Below are 18,133 nucleotides of genomic sequence, written 5' to 3' on the forward strand. Positions count from 1 at the left end.
AAAAGTACAGGACAGTACAACAAATTACTGACAATGAACAGGACAATAGACAGTGCAGCGCAGACCAGTACTCAGTAGTGCAAAAAGATGACAGTTTCTAAAAATGTAAACATAACATACTATGAGATAATGTTCTATGCACATAGCAGTTATTGAGGTAGCAGACAGTTATAAAGTGACAGTAATTAAAGTGCAACTCAGGACACGTGTGTGTCAAACCAGTCTCCGAGTATTGAGGAGTCTGATGGCTTGGGGGAAGAAGCTGTTACACAGTCTGGCCGTGAGGGCCCAAATGCTTCGGTACCTCTTGCCAGACGGGAGGAGGGTAAAGAGTTTGTGTGAGGGGTGTGTGGGGTCAGTCCACAATGCTGGTTGCTTTGTGGATACAGTGTTTTTTGTAAATGTCTTTGATGGAGGGAAGAGAGACCCCAGTGATCTTCTCAGCTGTCCTCACTATCCTCTGCAGGGCTTTGCGGTCCGAAACGGTGTTAGTCCCAAACCAGGCAGTGATGCAGCTGCTCAGGATGCTCTCAATAGTCCCTCTATAGAATGTAGTGAGGATGGGGGTTGGGAGATGTGCTTTCCTCAGCCTTCGAAGAAAGTAGAGACGCTGCTGGGCTTTCTTGGTGATAGAGCTGGTGTTGAGGGACCAGGTGAGGTTCTCCGCCAGGTGAACACCAAGGAATTTGGTGCTCTTGACGATCTCCACAGAGGAGCCGTTGATGTTCAGCGGAGTGTGTTCACCTCTCCTAAAGTCAACAACCATCTCTTTTGTTTTGTCGACATTCAGGGACAGGTTGTTGGCTCTACACCAGTTCGTCAGCCGCTGCACCTCCTCTCTGTATGCTGACTCGTTGTTCTTGCTGATGAGACCCACCATGGTCGTGTCATCGGCGAACTTGATGATGTGATTCGAGCTGTGCATTGTTGCACAGTCGTGAGTCAGCAGAGTGAACAGCAGTGGACTGAGCACACAGCCCTGGGGGGCCCCAGTGCTCAGTGTGGTGGTGGTGGAGATGCTGTTCCCGATCCGGACTGACTGAGGTCTCCCAGTCAGGAAGTCCAGGATCCAGTTGCAGAGGGAGGTGTCCAGGCCCAGCAGGTTCAGCTTTCCAATCAGGTGCTGGGGAATGATTGTGTTGAATGCTGAGCTGAAATCTATGAACAGCATTCGAACGTATGAGTCCTTATTGTCTAGGTGGGTGAGGGCCAGATGGAGGGTTGTGGTGATGGCATCGTCCGTTGAGCGGTTTGAACGATATGCAAACTGCAGTGGGTCTAGTGAGGGGGCAGCTGGGTCTTAATCTGCCTCATGACGAGCCTCTCGAAGCACTTCATGATGACGGGTGTAAGTCGCGACGGGACGGTAGTCGTTGAGGCAGGACACTGAAGACTTCTTTGGCATGGGGATGATGGTGGTGGCCTTGAAGCACGTTGGAACAACGGCGCTGCTCAGAGAGATGTTGAAGATGTCGGTAAGAACATCTGCTAGCTGGTCTGCACATCCTCTGAGCACTCTGCCAGGAATGTTGTCTGGTCCAGCAGCCTTCCGTGGGTTGGCGCTACGTAGAGTTTTCCTCACATCTGCCGTGGTAAGACAGAGCACCTGGTCGTTGGGAGGAGGGGTGGACTTCCTCGCCATCACGTCATTCTGCACTTCAAACCGAGCGTAGAAGTCGTTCAGCGCATCTGGAAGGGAGGCATCTTTGTCACAGGCAACTGATGTTGTCCTGTAGTTGGTGATGGCCTGGATGCCCTGCCACATGCGCCGCGTGTCACCGCTGTCCTGGAAGTGACTGTGGATTCTCTGGGCGTGTCGCGCTTTGCCTCTCTGATTGCCCGTGACAGTTTGGCCCTAGCTGTTCTTAGGGCTGCCTTATCGCCTGCTCTGAAGGCGGAGTCTCGGGACCTCAGCAGCGTGCGCACCTCCGCAGTCATCCACGGCTTCTGGTTGGAGCGTGTGGTGATGGTCTTGGAGAAAGTGACATCATCAATGCACTTGCTGATGTAGCTGGTCACTGATGCTGTGTATTCCTCCAAGTTGGTAGAATCGCCATATGTTGCAGCCTCCCTGAACATGTGCCAGTCAGTACACTCAAAATAGTCCTGAAGAGCAGAGATGGCTCCTGTTGGCCAGGTTTTCACCTGCTTCTGAAGTGGTTTTGTGCGTCTGACGAGCGGTCTGTATGCTGGAATTAACATAACAGAGATGTGGTCTGAGTAGCCGAGGTGGGGGCGGGGCTCCGCCCGTGCAGCGCCTGGGATGTTTGTGTAAACAAGATCAAGCGCGTTCAGCCCCTCTCGTTGCAAAGTCCACATACTGATGGAATTTAGGGAGCACTGTCTTGAGATTTGCATGGTTGAAATCTCCGGCGACAATAAACAGTCCGTCGGGGTGAGCGTTCTGCAGTTCGCTCATAGCCCCATACAGTTCACAGAGCGCTTCCTTAGCGTTAGCGCTGGGGAATGTAAACTCGGTTATGCAAACAGTGGTGAATTCCCATGGTAGATAAAAAGGTCTGCATCTAACAGTCACAAGCTCCAACAGCGATGAACAGTAACTAGAGACTAGCATAGAGTTCTTGCACCATTCCGTGTTGATGTAAACACACAAGCCACCACCGCGAGTCTAACCGCAGAGAGCTGTATTTCTGTCGGCACGAAATGAGGCGAGCCCGTCTAGCTGAATGGCGGCATCCGGAACTCTGTCGCTGAGCCACGTCTCCGTGAAAACAAAGACGCAGCAGTCTCTAAACTCACGCTGCGTAGCCTGCAGGAGTCGGATATAGTCCAGTTTATTGTCCAGGGAGCAAACATTTGAGAGCAGGATAGATGGGAGAGCCGGCCGGCTAGGGTTTGTTTTTAGCCTAGCATGGACCCCTGCCCTCTTTCCGCGCTTCCGCTTTCTCGCACACCGCTTACGACGTCCTCTCCCCCGGCCACCGGCATCAGGCGACGCCGAGGGCTGGAGGCCTGGTCTCCGCAGCAAGCCGAGTACGTGTAGCGCCTCCTGCAGGTCATCATGCAGCTTGGTTTTTGCATGAGTCTTATATTTCAGTATTGTCTGGCGATGGTAGACACGAACACCGGTTGCTCCGATGTCCATGTGTTGCAAAAGTCGGGCTTTTAATAACAAAAATAGCACCATTGGAGCACCACAGCCGTAGGAGGCTTGGAAGGCGGAGCCGTAGGAGGCCCGGGAGGCGGAGCCGTAGGAGGCTCTAGTGGCAGAGTCCTGGAAGGCTCGAGAGGCTTGGGGGGCGGAGCCCTGAGAGACTTGAGAGACGCAGCCGTGAGAGGCTTGAGGGGTGAAGCCATGAAAGACACGAGAGGAGAAGCCCTGAGAGGCTTGGAAGGAGGGGGAGCCCTGAAAGACTCGAGAGGAGAAACCCTGGGAGGCTTGAGAGGCGGAGCTCTGGGAGGCTCGAGGGGTAGAGCTCTGGGAGGCTCGAGAGACTTGAAAGGCAGAACCCTGGGGGGCTTGGGAGGTAGAGCTCTGGGAGGCCTGGGAGGAGGAGCCTTGAAAGACTCGGGAGGAGAAGCCCTGAGAGGCTTGGAAGGAGGGGGAGCCCTGAAAGACTCGAGAGGAGAAGCCCTGGGAGGCTTGAGAGGCGGAGCTCTGGGAGGCTCGAGGGGTAGAGCTCTGGTAGGCTCGAGAGACTTGAAAGGCGGAACCCTGGGGGGCTTGGGAGGTAGAGCTCTGGGAGGCTCGAGAAATGGAGCCCTAGGAGGCTCGAGAGGCGGAGGCCGCGAGGGCTCTGAGGGGCGAGCAGAGGCTGGCAGAGCCGTGGAAGACTCTGAGGGTGGAGCAGAGGTTGGCAGAGTCGTGGAAGACTCTGGGGGCGGAGCAGAGCCCGGCAGAGTCGTGGAAGACTCTGGGGGCGGAGCAGAGCCCGGCAGAGTCGTTGAAGACTCTGGGAGAACCTCTGCGGTCTTGAGCACAAGACGAGACTGGGGAGAAGGGGCCCTCTTCCTTCTCTGACGTCTTCGGCCAACAGGGGATGTGGCCATGGGGACGGTCGAGGCTACAGGCGCTGGCTCTGGGGCGGTCGAGGCTACAGGCGCTGGCTCGCTGACTGTGGCAGACATTGGCGCTGGCTCGTTGGCCGTGGCGGGCATGGGCGCTGGCTCGTTGGCCGTGGCGGGCATGGGTGCTGGCTCGTTGGCCGTGCCAGGCTTCGAGGCTGGGGCCGTGACAGGCCTCGGGAATGGGGCCGTGTCGGGCTTCGGGACTGGGGCCGTGACAGGCTTCGGGACTGGGGCCGTGACAGGCTTCGGGACTGGGGCCGTGTCAGGCTTCGGGACTGGGGCCGTGTCAGGCTTCTGGATGGGGGCCGTGTCAGGCTTCGGGACGGGGGCCGTGTCAGGCTTTGGGACGGGGGCCGTGTCAGGCTTCGGGACGGGGGCCGTGACAGGCTTCGGGACGGGGGCCGTGACAGGCCTCGGGACTGGGGCTGTGTCAGGCTTCGGGACGGGGGCTGTGACAGGCCTCGGGACGGGGGCCGTGTCAGGCTTCGGGACTGGGGCCGTGTAAGGCTTCGGGACTAGGGCCGTGTAAGGCTTCGGGGCTAGGGCTGTGGTAGGCTTCGAGACGGGGGCCGTGGTAGGCTTCGAGGCTGGGGCCGTGGCGTGGAACTCTGGTTCAGAGTCTGCCTCCCCCACAGTAAATGAGGAACCAGCGAACAGTAGGGCGAGGTCAATAAACTGAGCCAGGTCGAGGGAGCAGCGACCACCATGCATAAATGATGAGGTTGGCTCATTCAGTCCACATTGAAAAATGTCTTTTAGAGCCACCTCATCGAAGTTCACCTGGTTAGCCAGGGCACAAAAGTCAACCACATAAGCCTCCAAGGGTTGACTCCCCTGACGCAAAACCAAGAGTTGGGCCGCTTGGTCCATAATGTTAAGGGCACGGTTTAAAGTTCTACAACCGCTGCCCTGCATAAACAACCCTTGGCAAGCGCCCGAAGAGCCATTAAACCTCTCAGGGGGTTGAAGGCTTACGGCGCTCGGGGATGTGTTGGGAGCATAAACGGGCTCAGGGACAGACACAGGCGGAACAGGGTGAAACAAATCAAAAATCGCACGTACCTGCTGTCCCTGGGCCGTGAGCGCTCGGTCATGCCTCCCAACGGTAGATCCTTCTGCGGAGCGTGCTGAAGAAATCCGCTCTAGTGAGCTGTGATAAAAATCCTCCGCGGGATACATTGTGACTGTCTTCGGTGAGGTTGGTTATTTTGTAACCCGCACACACACACAAGATGAGACAGTCACAATGTCGGAGGAAACTGCTTTTATTTAATAGCAGTGCAGGCAAAAGTACAAACAAGGGCAAATCCAGTGAAGAGTAGTCAAGGGGAGTGTGAGGTCGAAGCCGGGGAATCGGAGAATATAAAAGGGGCAAATCCAAAGAGAGAGGTCGTGGAAAGCGTAGGGTCAAAGCCGGGGTAATCAGAATCAGCGAGACGGGACTAGTGGGAGCAAAAGACAGGGGAACAAGGGGAGCTGGCAAGCTAAGGGGTAAACGAGAGGAGTACTAAACTAGAGGAGACTAGCGGGGGGCAAAGAGACGGGAAACTAAATACAATAACCAACAGGCGTGAGACGAAAGGGTTGTGATATATAAAGGGGCGAGTGCAGGTGTAAACAATGATAGGTGATGAGACGAGTGCAGGTGTATACAATGAACAGGAGTGCAGATGACGCGAGTGCAGGTGTACATAATGTTCTGGCAATAGAAGTGGGCATGTGAGCCCGAGGGGGGTAGATAGTGTACGAGCATGTGAGCTCGTAGGAGTAAAACGAGCGTGCAAGCTCGAGCGAGCAAAACGACCGTAGAAGCTCGAGGGGGCGGAGCGAGGGAGTGGGAAGCGAGCGAGTACGCTCGCGGAGTGCGTGTGTGTGCTCGGTGAAGCCGAGCGTGCACGTGAGCTGGACGAAGGGGAGCGCGTGTGCGTGCTCGAGGAAGCGGGGATGGGGCAGAGGAGCGGGGTTCGTGACAGGGAAATGTCAGAATTCCCTTCTATCACTGTTTATAACTAAATAAAACAACCACTAATCTTACTATCTACACACTTCTTGTTCTGTAAAAAACTTCCTGCCACTCCAACTCTCAAATCAGTTTGATCATTCCAAAGTTGTTATGCTTAAAAGGCTGATTACTCTGAATTTCAGACTCTACACTGAAAATCTATGCTACACAAACAAACTAGAAATGTCCCAACCACAATCAGTATTCTTTAAGTTGTTAGACTTTTTACTCCAGTTAATATTTATCAGCATCAATGACTATATAGGCATTTACTTTAATGTTTTGTCGACAAAAAAGCTATTGAACAATTCTCAGGAAAACTATGTTTTAAAGAGAAGTTCATTGAACACATGTTGACCTGCCATTGTGGTGTGTTGTCACACTATATGGAGAAAGTTGTCATAATGGGTACTTGCCATTAAATATCTTACCGTACAACAATGAAATATGACATACATTTAAATTGTATGCAATACAAAATAATTCATGAAACAACAAAAATATGAGAACAGAAATTTAAATTGTATATATTGTATGAAAATTACAACACAAAACACTTCACAATTTGCCCCATCAAAATGTGACAACATGCCCCAACCTGACATTTATGAAAAATACCCTTGTCCTGAGAACAAAGTTCAACCTTTATGTTAAAATCTATTTTGGTCATATAGTTGATGCTTTCCAGAATGTATGCCAGTGTGCTTTTATTGTGTCACTTGTTTACCCAACATCTATTACAAAAATGCAATAATGTTCAAATTTAATTTAGAGGATAAAATTCAGTTACAGAGATTACAAATAAGCCCCGGTCTCCCCAAAACCTTGAAAGAATGTTATTTCTGAGAGTTAGGATTGGTGTTTTGTGCTGTATCCTTGTGCAACCTTGCGTACACATGTGTACGTTGTATTTTGGCTTCGCTATTCACAACACATCATTTAAATACATTTAAACCGACTTAATACTGTTCACAACACTCTAGTCTGTCATTTAATGGTTAAAATTCTGATGCACCAAGTCACGTGACACAACAGTGTGGACTGCTTCTACGGGCGCAGAGCCATCAAAAGTGCCTCTGGTAAGAAACCTCTTTAAGTTTTTTAATTGAAACCTGTTTAGGTGTAAAGAGTAGCGTCTCTAGTTTCATTTGGTATGTCACTTTAAAAACATTATAAATTTTTTGCGCTTCAGCGCTCCGATAAACATGATGTCCACATACGGGTATTGTGGGACATTATTACCTCAAAAAAATAAAAACAACATGTTAGTTATGTTGAATAACTTTACACATTAACAACTCTGTGGGTTATTTTGCTTCATTTTAAGATAAATTTGATGTATTTTATTTTGTAATCACTGTACAATATGATTCTATTCATTAACATTAGTAAATGCATTCCTATATCCACAGTGCATTTTCACATTGAGAATCGATGGGTTCATCCATAAGCTGAAAAATGTCACTTAAGGTGCATTTCGAACTGTTCTGAGACCAGTGCAGACAGACAGCACACTAAAGGCTAAGTCATTCACTAAATAGGGAGCAAGGGAGCATCCTATAGCTCTTTATGCAGCTAAGTGAATTCAATCCAAATTTCCTATTAGTACCAAAAGTTCAGTTTCAGGCTGCAGATGATGTTTGGACCTCTCAATATGTTTGTCAGACATATGACAATGTTAATCAGTACATAGATTCAGAATTGATCATGTATAATTTTATTTTAACATGGTTGGCCGTGATTGGACGATGCTGGCCATTGCACTGAATCAGAAATATTTATGCTAATTTCTTATGCAATGTCTGTGACGTCTCAAAGACATGAATAACCAACATTCTTGGAAACATAATGAACAATTTGATGAAAAAAAAATGTATAGCTTGGTATTATTTAAAATGTCACAACTTAGTCCCGCTGTCCACATAGGTGGACAACAATTTTTAGGAAAACTATTTGCGCCAGAATTATTTAATAAAAAATGTTTTGCTTGTTATTTGGATTCCAAAAGTCACTTAATACTAAATAGTTACTAGAATAATCCTGGGGCAGTTTCTAGCTAAAGGTCACAATCATGACAGGGAATCTTAGTAAGCTAAGACTACTTAAGCGACAATTCTTGTGATTAAAGTTAATCACGAGACTAACAAGTTCAGTGTTATTTTTGTATAGAATATTGTGTGAGGCATAAATCTGATATAGGTCGTTTTTGATTAAAATTAGCCTAAAATAATTTTCAAATTGGTATTTTAAGCCCTACACATACTATTTTGCCATTTTCACAAGAAAGAGGAAAGGAGAGGCTCAGTGTCGTATTCTACTCTTTAGTCTTTTTGTTTATTTGGTTTATTTTAACTATTATTGCCAAGTTGTTACAAGTGAATGCAAGTCTCTTCTAGATGATTTAAAATGCAAAAACTGCTCAAGGGGTCCTCTTGTGGTGAGGAGAGGAAACACAGTTCTGATTGCACTGAAGGAAGTACAGTTAGTGTTATTTCATATTAAAGCTTTGGAGAGTAACTTAATCTTCTTAAACGCACATATTATATATTTTTCTAACTGTACTCATACTTTTCACTTTCTTTTATTCTTTTTATACATCGAATCTGTTTGTAGGAAATTATAGTGACAGTTTTCACATTCTTGTTATTTTCAATCAAATTTCATATCATTATGTGTTTCACTGCCACAGCTATAAACAGAACGCTGATAAATCTTTCAGATAATAAAAACATCATAAATCATAATTATATCTCTTCCTACTCATCGGCTCATTTTCGAAAGTTTTTTTATGGTTTGATTCAGTATATGTTTCCACAGCAGCAATACAAACAAAAAATTGCGTGTATTTAGGATAAAAAGAACATTTTGCAGACTTAGCCACATGGCTGACACGTCATGGTAGCATTTGCTTTAATTTCAACTCAGACTTCATTTACATACCAGAAACTTAATTAGGATAATCCAAGAAGTTTTAAAAATAGCGCATAGTAATAAGCAATAAAGGAGTGTCTGGTGATTTTCGGAAAATAGCATTGAGTTTTATTTATACAATTTTTCCGTTTTGCCATGAATGCTGTCATTGATTGTGTGTTTTTAAAGCAAGCATAATTTCTACCATAAAACTTCCAATATGAATTAAAAGGTTATGAATATGTTAAAATATACAGTCTGAACTGTCATGCTTTGCCTTGGAGTGTGAGCATACTGCCCTGGTTTGTCTTGCCACCCCCCATTAGGGCGTGTGTGTGTGCGTGCGTGCGTGCGTGCGTGTGTGTGTGTTGTGGCATCTGAGCCGGGATTGTAGGCAGCCTTCATGCCCAACCCCACTTATAATTACAGACAGAATGCAGCTCTCCTAAAAAGATTGATTTTCTTGACTGCCATGGATAACATTCAGTTTGGCAATGGCTAAAAGTGAGACAGATGACAAAAGCGAGTGGGGGGGGATGTTGATTCATAAGTAATGCAAAATATCCTACATGGAAGAAAGTGGTTGGCACATACTCAAATGTGTATGTACTCCAAGCTGTGCCTTCCCATAAACCAACAGTCTGTTTGATGTTCAGTTTCCTAGAGGAAGCCTTCACTAAAATAAGTTCAGCAACACTGATCAAAAAACACTGTGTCTACCTCCCTTTATTTTGCTCCTTTCTACTTGATCTGTCAAAGCCGTCTCTTTCTCTCTGTGTCCCTCACTGTACTGGCAGTTGGTTGTGGTTGAAGGTTTGCTTTGGCAGATCGCTTGTCTTCTCTTGGCTGGGACAAACATTGTGTCCTGCTACTGGCTGGGAGAGAGGAGGGGGGAGAGGTGGAGGCGTGGTTTCTAGCTGGTAATGAAGACTTCTCTTTTCATCCTCAGAACGTAGAATTGGAGTACCGGGACAGGGGGCTGCACTGCTTTATTGCACTTTCTCTCTCTTTTTCTACCTCTCTCTCTCTCTCTCTCTCTCTCTCTCTCTCTCCTCGAGTGCTGGGTCTAAACGTGCAGTGGCAGATATGAACCTCACACTTATCCAGACATCACAAGCATGTAGGTAAGAACCATTGCTGTCATTGTATGCCAATGTTAATGTTGCTCTTGGAAGTCTGGCTATCTGTCTGTCGGCGTGGGGGGTCTGTGTCCTCACTGACACATAAAACACTTTAGAGACACATTGATACATTTATTAACTTAATATAGACACACTTAGACAGTCTTATAAACACTTTTTCCAAGACTGTCAGTTTAACTGTTTCATGTCAAGATCAATAAAAAATAGTTTGAGACTTTGAAATTATGCAATTTTATGTGACAGACTAAAGGAGAAATGTATTTGTGCATGTCAATGCTGAGGTTTACTTTCCAAAAAAGAGAGATTATGAAGAGAGAGAGAGAGAGAGAGAGAGAGAGAGTGTGTGTGTGTGGGTGAGAGAGTGTGTGTGTGTGTGTGTGTATGTGTGTGTGTGTGTTTAATTTGGCATCTAGGGTGTGTATAATTCGAGTTCATATAAGAGTGTGCAAGTGTAAACATTTGAGGGTATTTGTGAGATACACTGCAAGGTGTGTGTGAGTAAATGATTGGGCATTAGTGTGTTTTTATGAAGGTGTGCAGTGTAATGTGTGTTTATTTGCTGTGGTGATGGCCAGAGTCTTGCTGTTGGCTTTTCAAACTCATCTGTGTAAATAGAGACTCAAGGATGGAGGGGAGGGGACGGTCCGTCATCTGTCTCTCAGCCGCCTCTCTCCTTTGATCTGAGACCTCTGGAAGTGTCCCTTCTCCCTGCGGCCCGCTCCAGATCCGGACCGGCCAGCTTTCATCCGCACTCAGGAAAATCTACTGTATGCACTCGTTCACCTCCATCCTGAATATCAGACTACATCTTCATCCGCTTGCCCTTCCTGCCCAAGAACAGCCTGTTTAGCCTTTTACCGCCATCCCTCTGTCCATCAATCAATCTGTTTCAGTCAGTTTTACCAACCTTATGCCTGATTCATCCCTTCAGCTGTGGTTTGAATACAACAAACCGCCTGCTCCCCACTTGGGATAATGGCTGTTTTTTAAACCTCCCCCCGAAAAATCTTAAGTGAGTTTCCATTAGTTTTTATGCGGGGCCATGAGAATTATGGTTTCCCAAATGTTCTCCTGAATAGTGCACAGGAGCCTTAGCTAATTGAAAAAACACATGCGGAGGGAAGGAGACGGACCTACTGTCACAAATGAACTTTCCAGAGCTGGCGGTGAAGGTGGAGAGAGAAAGAGAGAGTTTTCATGGTGAAGTTCGGCTGGTAAAGTTTTGGTAGTTCAGCTGAAAGGACAGCTGGAGGTTGTAGACATATAGTGAGATAAGGAAGTAGGGGCAGAGAACATATGACCAGGGTGAAGCAGGGGCACAGTTCCAGAAGTACACAAGGGCATAGGGACAGAGGGATGCAATGACTTAAGAACAGAGTGATGCAATGAAATAAGGATAGAGAAATGCAGGGACATAAGGATGTGGTGACATAAGGACAGAGGAATGCAGAGAGGAAAGGACAGAGGGACACAGATAAAGAGGAATGTATGGACATAATGGAAAAGGGAAACTGGCACAGAGGGACACAGTGATATTGGGATGCATGGACAGAGGGACAAAATGACATACGGACACAGTGACATAGGGACCGAGGGATCCAAGAAACAGAGAAACACAGGGACAGAAGGACACATAAACATAGGGATGCCAGAATATTCTGACTATATACTCACTGAGCACTTTATTTGGTATACATGTACACCTACTTATTCATGCGATTATCTAATAATCAGCCAATCATGTGGCAGCAGTGCAATACATAAAATCATTCAGATACAGGTCAGTTGCATCAACCATCAGAATGGGGAAAAAGTTATCTCAGTGATTTTGACAGTGGCATAATTGTCGGACGGGCTGGTTTGAGTATTTATGTAACTGCTGATCTACTGGGATTTTCACACACAACTCTCTCTTGAGTATACTCAGAATGGTGTCAATAACAAAAAACATCCAGTGAGAGGCAGTTCTGCAGACTGAAACAACTTGTTGATGAGAGAGGTCAACGGAGAATAGCCAGACTGGTTCAAAGTGACAGAAAGTCTATGGTAACTCAGATGACTACTCTGTACAATTGTGGTGAGCAAAATAGCATATCAGAATGCACAACATGTCGATCCTTGATGCGGATGGGCTACAACAGCAGAAGAACATGTGGGGCACTTTATTAGGACCATAGTGTTCCTAACAAAGTGCTAAGTTAGTTTAGGGACCCAAAGACATAAGGAAAAGGGGACATAGGTACGTTGGGACAGAAGTAGAGGGATATAAGGGCAGAGGGATGCACGATATAGTGATGGAGGGATATACTGATGCAGGGACATAGGAATATAAAAAGCAGATTTTGTGAGAACGCATAACTATCCAGTAGCAAGTGCTTCCTTTTTGAATGTCTACTGTCTAAATGTCTTACCAACAGCAGCTGAGAGCATCTCAGTGTCTAGATAATGTGTCTTCATCATGTAAAGGACTTCCTGTCCTGGACAGTGCAGCAGATGGAGTGGTATTTGGTTACTAAGTTCCACCAGATAGCAGTAAAAACCTCCACCATCCACACTTCTGAATTCTCAATAGCCCCAAAGACCAGGACACATGTGAACTATCCCAGTCAAATGTCAGTCCAGTCACAGGACAGTAACTTCCACAGGCTTATATTAGATTTTTGGTGTCTTAACTGCAAAATGCAGAGCAGTCTCTTGGGCTATATCCAACAGTGACTTTTTGTGTATCTTTCCAGTTTTACCACCCTGGTTATGTTTTGTGTGAATCTGTATAGAGTGCCATCCACAACAAAACAACTGTAGAGTCCCTTTGTCCAACAGTGGCCACGGTATTTCTGGTGTATATCATTGTTTGTTTCACACATTCCTCATTAACACATTAACCAGGGTCTGCATTTTGAGGGGCATAACAGTCCAGCCTGACCTCTTGACCAATGCCTGATGGTGTTTAACTCAAACCCACTCCAATGTGGATCGTAAAGCATCACATGTGCACACGTGAAAACTCATACAAACACTTTTGCTCACATACAGTACAAACTCAGAGCCATAATGGAATCAGTAGCAGAGCTCTTAACTTTGACTGCTCAGTAGATCAGCAGTTACAAATGCATCATTCCCTTAAAACAAATAAAAATAGCATGCTCCCTATTAGAACTTGGAGAACATTAGACTCATAGTATTTTATCCTCTATTACCTCAAGCAGAGGCCTCATAAAACCAAGTCTTGATTTAGTATGATTAGCAAACCTTAGAAAGATATGGTAATGGATTTGTTTTGTGTCTTCAAGGCAAGCGTTATTATTACTATTGCTCATACAATGTATTAAACTTTGGCACATAACTCATGCTGCACTGTCATAGAAATGAATGATATGTCAAATTGTGCGGCTTGTTCAGGAGAGGTGTGCTATTACTTTTCTAAATAATCAGATATAATTTTTCACGTTTATTTTGTTTCATTGACTTGCACTCCTAGATGGACCCAAACCACATTTAGGAAGCAGAATATAATAGAGACTTGGGGGTGGGCTCTTATCAACTTGGGCCAAGACGAAACCCCCCTAGAACACCTTAAAAACCAAAGAGCAATGCCTTAGGACCCACCCAGAATAGAGAAAGGTTACATTGTTGGAAAGCATTTTTGGAAATTAGATTTCTAATTGTTTAATAGGGGCATTGTAATCAAATACAGATGTTAAGAGAAGTGTGCACATGGTGAAATTTCAGTTTAGAGATTTGCCTCTTGCTGAGTCTGTGTGTATGTTAAGTGTGAAAGTGTGAAAAGCTGAGGTACTGCTAAGTTTCACTAAATTATGCCAAAGTTTCCTGGTATATTTGCAGATCATTTATATTTAGTGCAGCACTTAGCATCAATTATACACATACGTGCATAAAGGAAAGCACACAAAGATCTCTCTCTTTAGCACGCACGCACACACAGTAATATGCCTGCATTTAGGTAAATACTTTCACAGCTATGCTTGCACAGTCATATAGGGTCTGTTCCAAAACCTAGTGAGCGCTAATGCTCCTAGAGGGCATTTTATGGCATCATAGGCGTGTTACCCATGTGAAAGCTGTTCCAAAAGGTAGGTACTTTAATTATGCTGCCTCCCAAGACACCTAGTTTTGGCCAAATTCTAAGGCAGCATCGTATGTATCTTGCCACATGTTGGCAATCCCAAAAAGCACTGTGATGAGTTCGGTAGAAAAATAACTCCGAGATGGTGGGCGAAGCAAGACATTTCAATTATAAATATACTTATAATCCATTAAATTCTGACAAGTATCAATATTTCTTTTTTAAATAATAGGAAACTGACTATTTTACCCCAAATTAATTTGCTGTGTACTGTATATTTATGATCATTAGAGTATGTGCACTGTGGATGCAGAGCGCTATTTAAATAATGCATGGAATTGTCATCTATGTTGAGTATTCCAAATTGGTCTCTTATGGTGCTCCATTTCAGTTAGAAGGCAGCTGCCTATGTAGGCAGGAGACAGTGAGGCAGCTCAATAGGTTGGTAGTAACAACCGGGTTGTATCTTCTTTAGTCTGAGCGTCCTGCGTCACTTGATATAACCAGTCATTTATAATTGAGAAATACGGATATGTTAGTGCAATGCATGGCTAAAGGTGTTGACCATCAATTACTTTTACTTGGTCAAACGTGTGCTTAAGAGTCTCATTTCGTGTCTACTCCAGAGGAAAATCCCCAGCGGGAATTCCACTCAGGGTTGGGGAAGTTGAGGCTTCACAGACAGAGAGAGAGTGGGATGCGCCGGCCACTTGGTATGCTGCTAAATGGTCCTCCGCCAACTGTACAGCTTCATTTAGTGATGCCGTGCGTTGGCACTGCACCCACTCTGCCGATCCTTTCAGTAGTCAGGAGATTAATTGCTCAGGCACCATGAGATCGATGACATGCCTGACATCGCTTGGCTCCTCAGCCAGCACCCACTGCCGGCAGGCGTCACGGAGTTGTTGAGTGAAGGCAAACGGACGGCGGACTTCACTCAGCATCAGGGATTGGAACTACTTGCAGCGCTCCTCTGGACTGTGGCTGACCTGCTGCAGGATGGCTTTCTTCAGCTCAGGGTACCTCAGGAGGTTGTAGACTGGGAGCTGTTGGGCCACGAGTTGGGTCTCCCTGGTCAGCAGCGGTAAGATGTGAACTGCCCATTGTGTCCGCGGCCATTCTAGAGCTTGGGCCATGCACTCAAGAGCTCCAGAAAGGCATCCGAATCGTCTTGCTTTCTAAGCATCGTCATCTTTGTAAGCAACACATGGGGGCACCAAGCTCTGCCGCTGGTTCTGCTCTGTCCGCAGATCCATTTGGGCCTGGTGTTGTGCCTGGTGGATGCTGGGATTGGAACACTTCCTCCAGCGGTGGAGATGACTCCCTAGGAAGGAAGTGGGAGAGTCCATGTGAGTCAGAAATTTATAAACAAAAATAATATAAAATCGCTTTGCAACTTTATACACAACCAAAAGTCTGCTTTGCAGAATAAAAGATAAGACAGGTTAGCTTTTCAGCACAACACTCAATAAATATTCTGGTAACAGACATGCAATCTCTGGTCTGTATTTCTCTCTCTCTCTCTCTCTCTCTCTCTCTCTCTCTCTGTCTCTGGACTGGGCCATCTTTTATCTCCCCTGACTCTCACTGTGAACATAGAAATGGTAATTATTCACAATTCATATCAGGTGGATGTCCTTACCTTTTTCTCTCCCCCCAAACATTCTCTTCATTTTGCATTACGGTTTTTGAGCCTTAAATAAGACATGTACCGTTATCCCAGACCATCCTGTTGCCTTCCTTTAAGATGTATGACCTCAGACACAACTGAAACATCTCAAACTGATAACAGGAACATTATGGCAGTGCTTTGCCAATATTTTGGCAGACATTAAGTCAGCAGTTAGTCATCTTAGCCCTGCTGATTACAATTGTGCATTTTCTGGTCCTTCCTCTTTTGGAGTGACAGTATCTGCAGAAGGGTAGACTGTGTGTTGTATCCTAAAGAACTGGTCTGACAATCAAAATGTAGTTTCAACATCCATGATACTGTACTGATCCATGAACTACCACTATGTGTCCCCTTTATCAAGACACTTTACCTCAGGCTGGACCAGTGGGATTGCTTTTGATGAAAGTATCAGAAATTGTGGTGTTTGCTAAGGCAAGCATCAATATTGCTCAAACTAAGGATTATGGATTTGAATAAAACTCTAATTCTAAGTATTAAACTTTGCCAGGTAACACTTCCTGATAAATCAAATTGTGTGGCTTGCTATGGAGAGGTTACTATTATAAGGAGGGACCAGAGTCATATCTTGCGAGCAGAATATCAAAGAGACTTGGAGGTGGGCTCTTTTTTACCCAGGCTAGTATACAACCACATAGCAACCACCCAGAACTCTCTAGCAACACTCTCTTACAACCAGCCACAACACTCTACAATCACTAGCACCACTCACATTTTCTCCAGAAAATGCAATGATCAAGTTTATCAAGCTTGCAATTTGCATCTACAGATTATAGTGTCTTGTAGACCATATTCAGACTAAAGGATTCATTTATAGACATATACAGATAAAACAGTGGATGGGGTGTAGTTTTGTTAGTTTTGTAATGAGAAGTGTAGTGAGATGTCAAAATTTGAAACATTGGGCTGTGCTGAGATAATTTTAATGAGTTATTGTTTGCTGTGTGTTTATGGTGACTGAAGAAGTTAGGTAGATAAGAGACGCTATTTCTGTCTCCGTCAGGCAGATGGCTGGGGGTTTAAGCATTCAGAAAGGCCCATTTGAGGGAATCTCCTGTAAATTAGAGCATTTCATATCCCCAGACATTCTGGCGCTTTTCCAAAAAAGCTGGCTGCTTCCCCTTTCTTCATTTCCACTTTCTTCCGCCACATTCCTCCTGTACTCTCTCTCTCTCTCCCTCCCCCTCTTTTTCTTTTCCATACTATTTCTTCACTCTCTTTTTGACTTTTCCTCTCTCTCTCTCTCTCTCTCTCTCTTTCTCTCTCTCTCTTTAACTCTCTCAATCACCCTTCTCCATCTCCAGATGTGGCATTGTTTAGACGCATTTGTTTTGCTCAGGCAGACGGTTGACCTGCCCAATGCTGATGTCATGCTCTATTTAAAGAAGAAAACCGCCGTGAGCTCTTTAGTGGATTCAGGGTCATGTCTTTCCTGGGGGGCGGTTTCAAGGGTTTACTTTTTGCAAGGCCATTAGGCCTGTGGAAATGATTGATAAGCAGATCTGATTGGCTGATATGTAAATGTGGCATTGATTATGGTTAAAGATCTAGGCTGGTAACTGAAAGGTTAAGGTTCAACGCCTCCAAAGGTAAATCCATAAACCTTCACCATTATGCCCTTCAGCAATACACTTAACCCCAGATTAGTCAAGGGGAACTGAACCTGTAATACAGTTAGTGTACTGTAAGATGCTCTGGATAAAAGTGCCACTAATTATCTTAAACTTCTGTACTGCACCTAGCATCTCACACAGGAGAGGAATTTGGTTTAGTTTGCATGGCTGTGTATATTTGTGTGTGACTGTTTGCACAGACTACGCAAACACCTAATTCAGTATTCAATGAATTGTTTGCACATTCTTTCAAATTTCTCGGAGAGCGCTTGATTGTTACATTGCATTAGTGTATATTTATATTTAGTCTCAAAACTCCTGCACAGACTTTGACTAACTATAGTGTACCTTCTTAACCTACTTGGATTAAGTAAGAATATTTTCTTAAAAACAAAAAAGAACACAAAATAAATAATTATACTGTCTAGGTGACAGGAGCTTCCAGTCAACAACAATACAAACAATACCAAAAACAGCAGCAATACATAGGTAATTAAAAACAAAAAAGAACACAAAATAAATAATTATACATATACGTACATACACTCACCTTCATACATACCCACATACACACGTAGTGCAAATCTAATACAATCTGTTATATAAAGAACAAAAATACAGTATATTATGTACAGAGCAATGTAAGTAATGGCAGAAGTGGAT

General features: G+C 45.2%; 1 protein-coding gene across 1 annotated transcript in view; it reads left to right on the plus strand.

Annotated features, from left to right (window-relative positions):
* LOC127638016 (zinc finger protein 469-like) overlaps positions 1-18,133 on the plus strand; it is a 136,207-nt gene that overhangs the window by 57,267 nt on the left and 60,807 nt on the right. The window contains exon 2 of the mRNA XM_052119368.1: positions 9,891-10,065. The gene's annotated coding sequence lies outside the window, so the exon portion shown is untranslated. The remainder of the gene's footprint in view (positions 1-9,890; positions 10,066-18,133) is intronic.

Source organism: Xyrauchen texanus, chromosome 46 (genome assembly GCF_025860055.1).
Source record: "Xyrauchen texanus isolate HMW12.3.18 chromosome 46, RBS_HiC_50CHRs, whole genome shotgun sequence".
Classification (NCBI taxonomy): Eukaryota; Metazoa; Chordata; class Actinopteri; order Cypriniformes; family Catostomidae; genus Xyrauchen; species Xyrauchen texanus.